The sequence below is a fragment of the Lutra lutra genome, chromosome 10 (genome assembly GCF_902655055.1).
Source record: "Lutra lutra chromosome 10, mLutLut1.2, whole genome shotgun sequence".
Taxonomy (NCBI): Eukaryota; Metazoa; Chordata; class Mammalia; order Carnivora; family Mustelidae; genus Lutra; species Lutra lutra.
The window spans coordinates 58,493,876-58,506,564 of NC_062287.1; the positions used below are offsets into that span (position 1 = coordinate 58,493,876).

General features: G+C 47.2%; 1 pseudogene; it reads right to left on the reverse strand.

The window, feature by feature from the left end:
• Nucleotides 1-2,271: 2,271 nt before the first annotated feature.
• LOC125110337 (olfactory receptor 52Z1-like) lies at nt 2,272-3,297 on the reverse strand (annotated as a pseudogene).
• Between the last annotated feature and the right edge of the window lie 9,392 nt (nt 3,298-12,689).

The window sequence follows — 12,689 nt, forward strand, 5'->3', positions numbered from 1 at the left end:
AGTTTATGGTGCAATGTGGTAATAGAGACACTCAAAATACCACCACTGGGTACTCCCAATCAAATACTTTAGGAGGCAAGGTTCTGGTGATCATGTATATGTTCCGCATCAGGGTTATATCAGCTCTCTGGCCCTATGTTATAATTTAGTTTATCTTGGTCACCTTTTCTACAATATATGACACTGCTCCAGTACATTGATGATCTGCTGATTGGACCTAAAAAGTAGCAACTACTCTAGACTTATTGATAAAATGTTTGTGTGTCAGAGGGTGGGAAATAAATCTGACAAAAACTCAGGGGCCTTCTATCAGTGAATTTTTTTGAGATATGTTGAGATGTTCCTTCTATGGTGAAAGAGAGATTGTTGCATCTGGCTCCTCTTACAACCAAAGGACAGGCACAATGCCTAGTGGGCCTCTTTGGATTTTGGAGGCAGCATGGCATCATATTCCTCATCTGGGTGTGCTAGTCTGGCCTCTTTACCAAATGACTTGAAAAGCTACTAGTTTTGAGTGGGGCTTGGAACAAGAGAAGGCTCTGCAGCAGGCCTAAGCTGCCACGTGAGCTGCTTTGCCCCCTGGGCCATATGGTCCAGCAGGTCTGTGGTGTTGAAGTGGCAGTGGCAGATAAGGATGCTGTTTGGAGCCTTTAGCTGGCTTTTAGGATTTTGGAGCAAAGCCCTACCCTTCTTTGTTGATAACTACTCACTTTTTGAGAAACATCTTTTGGCTTGCTATTTAGCCTTAGTAGAGATTGAATGCTTCACCATGGGCCACTAAGCAACCTGAGCTGCCCATCATGAACTGGTTGGTGTTGGACCCACTAAGCCATAAAGCTGGGCATGCATAGCAGCATTCCATCATCGAGTGGTATGCACATTGAAGTGCTATGTACAAGATTTGGCTTAAGAGGCCCTGGAAGTACATGTAAGTTACTGAAGAAGTGGCCCAAATGCCCGTGGTCCTCACTCCCACTCCACCTCTCCCAACCTGCACCTGTGGCCTAATGGGGAGTTCCCTATGATCAGTAAACAGAAGGAGAGAAGACTCGGGCATGGTTTACACATGGCTCCGCACAGTATGCAGGCACCATAGCCCCTCTTTGGGAAATCCCTGAAGGACATTCTATTCCATTGACTATTGTGGAAGTCTTTTAAGTAGGGAGTTAACTTTTAGGTAGCTTACACTGGCTGTCATGAGAAGAGTGGCCTAACCTATGGGTTTGGGTCAGACTTAAGTACCCTATAGGTCTAATTTGGTCTTTGGGTCAGACTGGGCCCCAGGAGAAGACCTGGCCTGGCTTTCTGTCAGACTAACTGGCCCTGGGCAGGACCTGACCTGTTTGTGTGGGCTAGTTGGATACTTGGGATAGGCCTGACCTGTGTGCCTGTGTCAGATTGGGGATATCAGGCCTGGGGCAAGAAGAAAGATTGAGACTGATTGGACTCTAGAACCCAACCAGTGTGTTTGGGTTAGACTGGAAACCGCAAGGCTGATCTGTATATTTGGTCAGACTGGGCCCCAGGGAAGGGCTTGGCCTGTTTATTTATTCCAGGCTGAATGTTCAGAGTGGGTTGTGGTCTGTCTGACTTGCTTTGTACAACTTCCAGTGGGGCTCTATACATCCAGATATCAACTGGGGCTTTCTCAGGGGGAAGAGGATAAAGAAACTAAACAGAAAGATAAATAGGTAATGTGGCACCTGTGTGGCTTGGTTAGGCATCTGACTTGATTTTAGCCCAAGTCATAATCTCAGGGTCATGAGAAAGAGCTCCACTTTGGGCTCTGGACTTAGCATGGAGCCTGCTTGAGATTCTTTCCCTCTCCCTCTGCCTATCCCTCCCCGCTCTCTCTCCTTCTCTCTCAAATAAAATAAATACATTTTTTTTTAATCAAAAAAGAAAGACAGGGAGCACTGGGTGGTTCAGTTGGTTAAGCATCTGCCTTCTGCTCAGGTCATGATTTTAGAGTCCCAGAATTGAGTCCTCCATTGGGCTCCCCACTCAGCTGGGAGGTGTGCTTCTTTCTCTCCCTCTGCCCCCACTCATGCTCTCTCTCTCTCAAATAATAAATAAAATCATTTAAAAAACAGATAGGTATAAGCAATTTTATTATTGAATGGAAATAGAAAAAGCATTCTAAGAATTCAAAAGCAATAGTTGGCCAACAATGGACCTGCTCTTGAGCCCATAATCTCCTCATGATTTCAGCCTATCCCTCAGTAAAGCCTGCCTCTTATTCCCAGAAGTCACAGCCCCAATTTCCTCAGTTTATAAAGTCCTCTCACCCTGGCTATTTCCCCCCCACTATCATGTTTTGCATTCTCTCTGGCTTGCCCCTAACTTCCTGGGCTGATTTCTTGCTATAGAACATCTTTTCCACATGTTGCCAGATCTCCCGGGTCCTCACCCCATAAATGACAGGATTCAAGGCTCCTGGGAGCAGCAAGTAGATGGCACTGAGCAGGTTCTGGACATCCTGAGACACAGTCTTGGCTACTCGGAAGACAATGGAGGCGGAGAGACCGGAGAGGTAGATAGTGAGGATGACCAGTAAGTGGGAGCCACATGTGTGTAAGGCCTTGGCTCGGGCTCCCCCAGAAGAGATCCGGAAGGCAGCATAAATGATACATACGGGTGTAGGAGGCCCCTAGCAGGGCTAGATCAAAGGTCACGGTGACCAGCCTCATGGCCAGTCCCAACTTACTGTTGAAAGTCAAGTCTCCACAAGCTATGCTCAGCAGTGCAATATACTCACAAGTGAAGTGGGGAATCACCATTGTCCAGCAGAATCGAGCTTGTGACGTTAGCACCACCAAAGGCACTGCCACTCCTAGGCTCCGTGTCAGAGCAAGAATGGCCAGCACACCCAGCAGTTTGGACATCATCAGGTCAGTATAGCGGAGTGGGTGACAGATGGCTATGTAGCGGTCTAGGGCCATGGCCAGCAGGAGGTTGTAGTCCAGAAGTAGATAAAGAACATCTGAGTCAGGCAGCCATGCAGTGATATGGGGTTAGCATAATGCACAAAGCCCTTCAGCATTTTGGGCATCACGACAGTGGCAGCACAAATGTTGACAGCCAGGAGCAGGGCAATGAGTAGGTACATAGGCTGATGCAGGCTCTGCTGGGCCACCACTGTGTGGATGACCAGTGCATTGGCAGAGATGATGGTCACATAAAGGAAGGTAAGGGGAAGGAACAGGAGGGGCCGCCACGCTTGCAACCAGAGAAGCCTATCAGGAAGAAATTGGTGTAGGAGGTGTTGAAGGTGCTGGTATTTCCATCCTCCCCCATTAGCTTTGGCCCTGGGGGTTGGCCCCTGGAGTGGGGATCAGAGACTCTTAGAACAAAATGGTCAATGGAAGAAAGCCTATTTATTTATTTTCCTTCCTTCCTTCCTTCCTTCCTTCCTTTCCTCCTTCCTTTCTTCCTTTCTTTCACCCTCCTCCTCCTCCTCCTCTCCTTTCCCCCTCCCCCTCCCCCTCCTCCTTTAGAGAGAGAGAGAGAGAGGGAGTGTGCATGAGTGTTGGTGGGGGGGCAGAGAGAAGGAGAGGGTGAGAGAATCTTAAGTAAGTAGGCACCACACCCAGCATGGAACCTGACACTGGACTCGATTTCACGACCCTGAGATCATGACCTGAGCCAAAATCAAGAGTCAGACACAACCAACTGATCCACCCAGGTGCCCCCACTTAACTTGAACAAGGTCGGTTTGTGTCTGTCACGTGAAACTATAATTTGCTCTCTTCTTTTGCATTTTAGGATTACTCAGGTAAATTCTCAAGGAGCTTCTTAATGCTAAAGCACTCAAGAAAGGAATGCTTTTTCACCTTGAGGCAGAAAGAAATTTCTGCCTCAAGGTGGGGCAGAAAGTGTGAAAAAGACTATGAGAATTGAGTAGATCAGTTAACTGGCTGATGAAAGTCTTGAGAGAGATTGAAGAGCTGTTTTGAGAGTCACATCAATCAAACTTAAGAGCCAGAAGTGGGGAGAGACAGAAGAACCAAAGTAATTTCAAGGGGTTTTGTCGGTTGTTGTTGTTGTTAGCTAGGATGACTGCATTGGCGCTCCTAAAACCTGAGAAAGGAGCAACAGGGTTGGGGTGCTAGTAGGTACAATTAATTAATTGCATTTGGATGTGGTGAGGACTCATAGATGAAGAGATGCTCAGCTAACATGCCCAGTCAAAAATAAGATGGAGTGTGATGAGGGATTAAGGCTGGAGATGACTATGTGAGGATTAGCAATTTTATAAAGGGCATGAGACAAAATCCTAAAATCCAGGCGACAGTGAGCAGACTGAGAAAAAGAGGGGAGAGAAGCAGTGTGAGAGCTGGCAGCAAATGGAGTTTTGGAAACCAGAGGAGAGGCTTCGTTGCTCTGGAGGCTTTGATGTATAGGAATTTACAGACTGAGGCCAAAGGCCAATGCAGCCAACTCACCCTACAAGGCTTAATGTTCTGAGTAGGAAAGGAGAGGGACGGGTAGATGAAGATTCCAGAGCCTTGTGTTCTCTACAAAGAGAGGTGCACCTCCTCCACTGGGAAAAGTCAAATCCACATGCAGAACTCCTCCCTGTCCTCACAAACTGGCAACTGTGTTCTTCTCTCTTCCTTCAGTTCCCAGGGACAGATGTCTCTTCTCTCTTTTGTCCTCAGGACATCTACTTCTCCCCCTTTTCCCTTAGTGTATGAAAAATTTGTCTCTGTCTAGAGAAAATAAGCCTTACCTTAACTTTATATGACTCTCAAGCTTTCCATCTTTCTCCTCACCTTTATTTTCTATTTTTAAAAAAGATTTTATTTATTTATTTATTTGAGAGAGAGAGAGAGAGAGAGCGAGGGAGCATAAGCATGGGGATAGTAGGGGCAGAGAATCCTGGGAATATCACTGGAGCTGAAGGCAGATGCTTAACTGACTGAGCCATCCAGGCAGTCCCTTTCTCCTCACATTTAAAGCAAAGCTCCCAGACATGTCTTTAATTGTGTAAAGACTGCTGGCTTGCTGATGGAGCTCCCTGCTGGACTGACAAGTGTCAGGAGGGAGACCATGTCTTTTTTTTTTTTTCCCCGTTTTTTTTTTTTTTTCTCCAGTTGCCCAGCCCTGAGCCCATGGCTGAATATGTGCTCAGTAAGTGTTGTGTGGAAGGAACAAGTGAATGTGCAAAGGGATGTTAATAAACATTCTCATCTGCAACTTGGAGCAGCCCTTGGAAGTTGAGTGGAATGAATGAATGAATGAAAAATGAAACCCATCAAGGCTTCGAGATCCCAAGTGATTTGTTTAGTCTCACCTAACAAAAAGAGCCAGACCTCAAAATGTAGTTTTTCTAGGACTCTTCCATCCACACTGCACTTTCCCCTTCACACCCCACACGGAGGCAGCACTGGACAGGCTCCAAGCATTCTTAGTCTCAGCAGTGATATTAATAGCTAGCATTTATTGAGCACTTACTACATGCCAGACATGATTCCAAGGGTTTTCCATGTAGTATTTCTTTAATACTCACAGCAACACTGAGGGATGAATACTATTTATTAACCCTGTCAATAGATGAGGACACTGAGGTTGAGAGACGGTAACTAGTTTTCTTTAAGTCTCAGGCACTAAATGATCAGGCTAGGATATGAACCTAGGTTGTTGATTATAATAGGTGGAGTTCAAGTCCAATTTCAGGTTTTCCTGTCTCTAAATCCCCATCAATCTCCTATCCTCTCACCCCCCAACCTCACCGTGGAAGCCTGTGGTGGTCTTCTGTCTGAGCTCAGTTTGCCGTGGTTTTGGTTTCACTTCTGAAAAGTGCTAATCTTCGAGGCTGAGGAGAAGGGATGGGTAAGTAGACCTGTGGCTCCAGGGGAGGAGCCTGAGGAGGTTCCCAGTGGGCAGACAAGTCCAAGGAGGAGACAAAGAGAAACCCAGAACTCCCGAGGGACCCCCGGGAGAGAGGCTCGGTGGAGGTGACAGTGTACTAACATTTTCATTTCTACGGCTCTTGGTATTTCTGAGAGAGAAGTCACATCTGCTGAGGGATTTCCTTCATTTTAGAGTTGATCCATTAGAGGCTTAGGGAGAACAAGACAGGGTTCAGGTCAGGCTCCATCCCAGGGGCACCCAGGGATGACCTGAGGCTCCTGTGAAGGGAAGAGGCTCTTGCAATCTGGGGATTACATAGGCACTCAGGATCACCCAAAGACAGGAAAGGATACTTGGGTGACAGTGGGAGAGCCAGGGACCTGATTTAGGTGCAGTGTGTGTGTGTGTGTGTGTGTGTGTGTATGCACACCATATGGAGGTACTTGCCCAGTGTGGACGTCTCAGGAGCTGGGGAAGGTGGTGACTTCAGTGTGGGCTCTGCCATGAAGAGCTGAGACCCCCCAAAAGCAGGGGTTGGCTCCTCCAGGGAGGCCTCGCCACCTTGTCCTCTGTCTTTTGTCCTCTATTTAAAAATAGCAGAACTGCAAAGCTCCTCTTTTCCTTCTCTGCTTTCTTTGGATTGAATATTTTATGACTTGCTCTACTTCTTAGTTTATTAGCTGGGCCTTAGCTGTGTCATTTTAGAGGTTGCCTTGGGATTTGTGGTCCATGTCTTTAACTCACCACAGTCTGTTTTAAGTTGCATTATTCCACTCCAACAAACAGTATGAAATCCTGACAATAGGCTTCTTCCATTTCCCCTCTCCCAGTGTTTGTGTTACTGTACTCATGTTTTATTTCTACATAAATTATGAGCCCCATAATACATTGTCTATATTTTTGGCTTTCTACAATCCATTATATCCTGAGGAGATTTAGAAAAATGGGAAAAAATATGATTGAAAAATTCATTCATGTTGTATGCTACTGTATTTTGTTTTTAATTTTTTTATTATGTATACATTTGTTTATATTTATCATCATGATAAATGTACTCTTTTTTATTATTAACATATAACGTATTTGTTTCAAGATTACAGGTCTGTGATTCATCAATCTTACACAAATTGCAGCACTCACCATAGCACACACCCTCCCCAATGTCCATCACCCAGCCACCCCATCCTTCCCACTCCCCTCCCCTCCAGCAACCCTCAGTTTGTTTACTGAGATTAAGAGTCTCTCTCTTTTTTTTTTAAAGATTTTATTTATTTATCTGACAGAGAGAAATCACAAGTAGGCAGAGAGGCAGGCAGAGAGAGAGGAGGAAGCAGGCTCCCCGCTGAGCAGAGAGCCCAACGCGGGGCTCGATCCCAGGACCCTGAGATCATGACCTGAGCCGAAGGCAGCGGCTTAACCCACTGAGCCACCCAGGTGCCCCAGATTAAGAGTCTCTTATGGTTTGTCTCCCTCTCTGGTTTCATCTTGTTTCATTTTTCCCTCCCTTGTCCTATATCCTCTGTCTTGTTTCTTGAATTCCTCCTATCAATGGGATTGTATGGTAATTGTCTTTCTCTTAATGACTTATTTCACTCAGCATAATACCCTCTAGTTCAATCCATGTCATTGTAAATGGCAAGATTTCATTTTTTGATAGCTGCATAGTATTTCATTGTGTGTATATGTTTGTGTGTGTGTGTGTGTGTGTGTGTGTGTGTATACACACGCACATACCTGTCTACCCATCCCTCTCCTTTCCTACTCAGAACATTAAGCCTTATAGGGTGACTTGCTGCATTGGCCTTTGGCCTCAGTCTATAAATTCCTTTACGTCAAAGCCTCCAGAGCAACGAAGCCTCTCCTCTGGTTTCCAGAACTCCATTTGCGGCCAGCTCTCACACTGCTTCTCTCCCTTCTTTTTCTCAGTCTGCCCACTGTCACCTGCATCTTAGGATTTTGTCTCATGCCTTCTATAAATTTGCTAATAATAATATATTAGCAATTTTATATATTATATATATATTATATATATATTATATATATATACATATATCACATCTTTTTTATCCATTCATCTGTTGATGGACATCTAGGTTCTTTCCATAGTTTGGCTATTGTGGACATTGCTGCTATAAACATTGGGGTGCACATGCCCCTTCTGTTCACTACATTTGTATCTTTAGGGTAAATACGCAGTAGTGCGATTGCTGGGTCATAGGGTAGCTTTATTTTCAACTTTTTGAGGAACCTCTACACTGTTTTCCAGAATGGCTGCACCAGCTTGCATTTCCACCAACAGTGTAGGGAGGTTCCCCTTTCTCCACACCCTTGCCAACACCTGTCATTTCCTGACTTGATAATTTTAGCCATTCTGATTGGTGTGAGGTGGTATCTCACTGTGGTTTTGACTTATATTTCCCTGATGCCGAGTGATGTTGAGCACTTTTTCAGGTGTCTGTTCGCCACCTGGATGTCTTCTTTGAAGAAATGTCTGTTCATGTCTTCTGCCCATTTCTTGATTGGATTATTTGTTCTTTAGGTGTTGACTTCATAAGTTCTTTCTAGATATTGAGGTATGTACCCTCTCTCCCTACACTGTGAAGAATTTTAATCAAGAAAGGATGCTGTATTTTGTCAAATGCTTTTTTCTGCAGCTATTGAGAGTATCATTATCTTGATCTCAAAACCAGACAAAGACCCCACCAGAAAGGAGAATTACAGACCAATATCCCTGATGAACATGGATGAAAAATTCTCACCAAAATATTAGCCAGTAGGATCCAACAGTACATTAAAAGGATTATTCACTATGACCAAGTAGGATTTATTCTTGGGGTGCATGGTTGGTTCAACATCCACAAATCAATCAATGTGATACAATACATTAATAAAAGAAAGAACAAGAATGATAAATGTACTCCTTAATCCCCTTCACCTACATCACCCATCCCTCCACCTGGTTACCCTCTGGTAACCATCAGTTTGTTCTCTGTAGTTAAGTGTCTGTTTCTTGGTTTGCCTCTCTCTCTCTCTTTTTTCCATTTACTCATTTATTTTTTCTGGTATTTTGGTAGGGATTGCATTAAATGTGTAGATTGTTTTGGGTATTATAGACATTTGAACAGAATGTTATTTTTTTAATTATTATTTTTTAAAATATTTTATTTATTTATTTGACAGATAGAGATCACAGGTAGGCAGAGAGGCAGGCAGAGAGAGAGAGAGAGAGAGGAGGAAGCAGGCTCCCTGCTGAGCAGAGAGCCCGATTCGGGGCTCAATCCCAGGACCCTGGGATCATGACCTGAGCCGAAGGCAGAGGCTTTAACCCACTGAGCCACCCAGGCACCCCCAGAATGTTATTTTTTTAACCCATGAGCATGGAATGTCTTTTCTTTGTGGCATCTTTAATTTCTTTCATCATTATTTTATAATTCTCAGAGTACAGGTCTTTCACTTCTTTGGTTAAAATTATTCCTAGATATTTTGCTGTTTGTGGTGCAATTGTAAATGGGATTGTTTTCTTAATTTCACTTTCTGTTGCTTCATTGTTAGCATATAGGAATGCAATAGATTTCTGTACATTGATTTTGTATCCTGCAACTTTACAGAATTAACTTATCAGTTTTAGTAGTTTTTGGTGGTCTTTAGGGTCTTCTGTATAGAGTTATCATGTCATCTGCAAATAGTGAGTTTTACTTCTTCCTTACCAGTTTGGTTGTCCCGCTTACTATTAGCACACCTCGAGGGAGACACTGGTTTTGGCCAAAGTCCCACGGAAGAGAAGTATAAGAAAAACAAGATGGGAGAGTGGGAGAGAGAGAAGATGAACGAAGCCCTTGCAGATTCTCCACCACTGACGGGGCTCCGTTCAAAGAGGAGGGATGTAGGTGAGGCTTAGGGAGGATTTCCTTCTGAGAGACCTGGAGCCGAGGGGGGGGGGTGCGGGGACACGGGTGGGGATGGGGTTGTGGTGTAATTGTCCAAAGAAAGGGGATGACAGCCAGGGGTGTGAGTACAAGTTGTCCTTCCTCCTTTGCCCGTCCCCTTGTCCCCTGGACCCGCCATCACCTCCCTGGCCCCCACTGCCCACCCGAGCTGACCCCCTGAGCTGATACTCACTTGAACACAGGCAGGCAGCAGTGGAGAGAAGTGATGGGGCTCCCTCAGTGCACTTAAATGCACGCCAGCTCCTTCCCCAGGGTGCCTGGCCCTGTGGTGACTCCTCCGTCTCCTAGGACTTCCCCAGGACCAGTCTGGAGCCAGGTCTCCTGACATCCAGGCTGGACCCTTCCTTTCGGCCTAGGCTGCCCAGAGTCCCTGCTCTGGAGCCAAAGGGGTACAACTCAACACAAACAGGGAAATTCAGACCTCCTGCCCCAAACCCAGGCTGCAGCACCCCTCGGGGGAGCTCTGTCAAAGCAGGTGGGGCATGGAGCACAGGGTGTTGGTCCGTCCAATAGGCGCGCTGTACATGTCAGTAATGAGGAGTGAAGAATTCCAAGGAAGTGAAGCTTTTATTGAGCACATACTATGTGGGGACTTTTGAAGGATCGAGGGCATTTATGTGATGTTTATGGGAGAAAGGGAAGAACTGGTAGCAAGAGAATGAGGTTGTGGGAGGCCCTGTTGAAGTGATCACCCCACTTTAGAAGTGGGCCACCTAGGTTTGGAGACTTTGAGGGGCTTATCCAAGATCAGTAGATCTGTGGCAAACTGGCTCTCGCCACTTCACCCCTGTCTCATTACTGCTCTGGGCCAGGTGGTGGAGTGGATGGGGGTCAGGGAAGGCTTCATGGAGAAGGGGACATTTGCACCCACCTGGAAAGTGCAGAAACAGCCAGAGGCAGAGAGAAGGAGGGCCTGGGATGGCTCAGGTGCGGCTTGACAGGAGGGGAAGGAATGGTGATGGTGGTGGGCGTGCTTGAACCCAAAGCCTCAGGCGTGGGGATGAAGGCAGGAACTAGTCAAGACTGTGTGGTCTGGAGCCCAGGAATGTCCCCTCCTCCACCCAAGGGCATCCGGCTTGGGCTAGCTCCAGCCCTGCTGGACTGAGGTGGCCGGTGGGCTGTCAGGGCTGGAGGGTCTTAGAGGCATCAGGAGCCCGTCAACCCCTGCTGCTGCCTCAGGGCCACGTGTGAGTTTTGTGTAGAGGAGGGACTTCCGCACACGAGACTGGGCATAGCTCACGTCTGCTCCCCTTCTCGTTTGGGCCCTCCTGTCCCCACTCCCGCGGCCCCGGGCAGCCCTGGCCATAGGGTCCCCAGTGGGGCCTTTCTCGCTAGGCCTGGAGCCAGAAGCCCAGGACATTGGCGGCTCTGCCAGGCATAGCACTCGGGCGGCTCACACTGTGGCCAACTCAGACCTCTGAGAATGGCTTGCTGGCTGTGTTTAAGTCTGTATTCATTTCCTAGGGCTGCCTTACAAACTGCCACAGACTGGGCGCCTTAAAACAACAGAAGTGTATTCTCCCATGGTTCTGGAGCAAGAAGTCTGAAATTGGGGTGTTGGCAGTGCTGTGTTCCCTCTGAAGGCTCTGGGGGAGACCCCTTCCTCGCCTCTTCCAGCTTTTGGTGGCTCTAGGTGTTCCTGGGCTTGTGCTGCAAAACTCGTTAATCTGCCTCCTTCCCCTGTCCTCCTCTTCTGTCTCTTAACAAGGACACTTGTCACTGGATTTAGGGTCAACCTGGGTGATCCAATCCAGCATGATCTCATATGAGCATTATTTAATTACGTCTGCAAAGACCCTTTTTCCAAATAGAGTCACATCCACAACTTCCAGGGCTTAGGGCTTAGATGTACCTTTTTGGGAGCCATCAATAAACCTACTACAGCCTTCATACCTGTGGTTCAAAGGAATGAGAGAGGGACAGTGAAGGTGGCTTTGGCCTGGGCCGGCTCTGGATGCAGAGGGGAGGTGTGCTTCTAGCCTTGTCTTAGGAAAGAGAGGTCAACTGAGGGGAGCTCAGTAGTAGTACAGGCTGAGGAGACTCAAGTTTCCTTATCACACCAGTGGCTCCCAGCCATGCTGCCCCTCAGGTCTGGGGCTTTCTGGGGAAGGGATGGGCCCCCTGTCAGACTGGGACACTTTGTTACTGGCTAACTTATAGTGACAGGGTGAGGTGTTGTGGCAGCTGAGTATGGATGGGAGTATGGTTCTGAGGGCCCTGGAATGGCTTTGGGGCCCTGCGGCTCATCACCAGGACCCCACACCAGGGGCGACCAGGAAGGTGAGACATGAGGCCAGTCCACACACTTTCCATGCAATGTGCAGCCTGCCTGCCACTGACCTCCCCACCTCTCTACCCTCCCACCATTGTGGGTTTGCCTCTCAATGCCCTTTCTTGGAGGGTCCAGCTCGCATCCCCAGCCAGGTTCTGGGACATCACCCCATTCATTCTCTCCCTCACCCCCCCCTTGTCTGGTTTGTCACCAACTCCAGCCTGTCCCTCCTCTCCCCCACCCCGTCTCCTCTCTGGTCCGGTCCCGACTCACCTCTAGGCCTAGTGCGGGGGCTAGGCCCACCACCCCCTCTAGTCCTTCACCACCTTTGGTGCCAGAAGGATCCTTTGGGAAAGCAGACCTGACATTGACAGCCTTCGTAAAACCCTGCAGATCCTCCCCAGTGCCAACCATGGAGACTGGTCTTCAAAGGTCTCATCTTCTGTTCCTCCCAGAGGGGCTGATGCCCTCCAGCAAGGCCAAATCATATACTTTGCCACCTACCCCTTTGCCAACCTGTTGGTGCTCCCTTCTACATCACCCAGCTGCCTTTTTTTTTTTTTAGGTAAAAAAAAAAAGATGTATTTCAAAGTGGGAACACTTGTACCTTACAA